The sequence below is a fragment of the Colobus angolensis genome, unplaced genomic scaffold (assembly GCF_000951035.1).
Source record: "Colobus angolensis palliatus isolate OR3802 unplaced genomic scaffold, Cang.pa_1.0 Scaffold248, whole genome shotgun sequence".
Lineage (NCBI taxonomy): Eukaryota > Metazoa > Chordata > Mammalia > Primates > Cercopithecidae > Colobus > Colobus angolensis.
This window is the reverse complement of record NW_012115688.1, coordinates 3,054,962-3,057,098: the sequence shown is the minus strand read 5'-3', so window position 1 is coordinate 3,057,098 and position 2,137 is coordinate 3,054,962.

The following is a 2,137-nucleotide window of genomic DNA, read 5'->3' as shown; positions in this document are numbered from 1 at the left end:
AAAAAAAAAAAACAAAACATCAGTTTGAATAGCTTTCCATGCACAAAATTACCTTCACAAGAGGTAAAGAAACCAAGTAAGAGATCACAGCACCTGGGTATAGTATAGAAATAAAGGATGCGGCCAGGCACAGTGGCTCACGCCTATAATCCCAGCACTTTGGGAGGCTGAGGTAGGTGGATCACCTGGGGTCAGGAATTTGAGACCAGCCTGGCCAACATGGCAAAACCCCATCTCTACTAAAACTATACAAATTAGCCAGGCATAGTGGTGTATACCTATAATCCCAGCTACTAGAGAGGCTGAGGCAGGAGGATTGCTTGAACCTAGGAGGCGGAGGTTGCAGTGAGCTAAGATTGTGCCACTGCACTCCAGGCTTGACAACAGAGCAAGACTCTGTCTCAAAAACAAACAAACAAAAGATGCATTGAAGAGGGCAGGAAGGACAGTGTTACATTACTTTTGTTACCTCTTCCCCAACCCCAGGCACCACTGTATGAACAGGGATACCCCCCCATACAGGGGAAAGAGAAGGAAGTGAACACTGGACTTTGGCTCCATCCCTAGCACCAGCTCCACCTGGGTAAAACTCAGTGCTGGGCAGGCCCCCGTTGCCCTAGACCCCAGGCCACTCACTACCCACAGAGTGAATTTCCAGGTCCACCCTACCATAAGATTGAATCCCATAGCCCCAGGCCAGCACAGCAGACTTGGTCTGCTCACCTCACCTCTAGACCAACCTCAGTGGTTCAGACTCAGCCCAGCTTCAGGCCTGGTACCACAGTCTGGGGTTCCAGGCCATCCCCAGGCCTGCAGATGCAAGGCTTCAGGCCTGTCCTGGGTCCTAGACCATTTCTGAGCCAGGTCAGCACCCCTGGCCTTAGGCTCCAGGCTGGCCCCTGCCTCACCTCAGTCTACAGGGGCTGACATGGTGCCAAGGCCTGCCCAGATCTACACTGGCACACTGTGCACAGCCTGGGGCCTACCCCAGCACCATGTAAACCCCCATGGAACCAGGCTTCAGGCCAACCCAAGAGGATACAGGCTCCAGGTTTACCTTCAAGAACCCAAGTTCCAGGGTTATCCCCATGTACCCAGTCAACAGGTCCACTCCAGTAGATCCAAGCTTCAGGCCCAGTTCTATAAACCCAAGCAACAGGTCTGCCCATCTTCTGATGCAGGTACCAGGCCAGCCTGGCTGAGGACTCCAGCAGCAAGCCCACTTGCAGATCACACCAGATTGCCTCTCCAGAATCTCTGGACAGGCTGACTGGTGAAGAGCTTTCCCAGACAAAGCCAGCTGGCAGATTGGAATACTTATTCTCTATTTCTTCAAATGCCCAGACATTAACACACTACAACGATCGAGGACAATCAGGAAAATATGACCCTCTAAAAAAGGAACAAAAACACCAGTAATTGACCCTAAAGAAATTTAGAAGATTTGGGTGATGTATGAGCTGCCTGACAATTCAAAATAATTATTTTAAGGAAGCTCAGCATATTAAATTTCCTTATCTAAGAAAATAGAAAAACAATTTGATTAAATCAAGAAAATGACCAACATTAGAAACTTAACAAATTATAAAAATAAATTCTGAAGTTAAATAATACAATTAATGACATGAAAAATGCAATAGAGAGCAGCAACAGAAGGGATCAAGCAGAAGAAAGAATCTGAGCTCAAAGACATTTTATTTGAAAATATCCAGTCAGAGGAGAAAAAAGAATGAATGAAAAGACTTGGGATTTATGGAATAGCATCAAAAGAACAAATGTTTGACTCTCAGAAGTTCAAGAAGGAAAGAGAGACAAAAGAGCAGGAAGGTTACTTAAATAATAGGGCCAGAGTGGGGGTGGTTCACGCCTGTAATCCCAACACTTTGGGAGGCCACGGCAGGATCACTTGAGCCCAAGAGTTCAAGACCAGCCTGAGAAATATAGTGAAACCCCCATCTCTAGAAAAATACAAAAATTTAGCCTGATGTGGTGTGAGCCTGTAGTCTCAGCTACTTGGGAGCCTGAAGTAAGAGAATCCCTTGAGCCCAGGAGGTTGAGGATGCAGTGAGCCATGATCATGCCACTGTACTTCGGCATGGGTGACAGAATGAAACTGTCTCAAAAAAAAAAAAAAAAA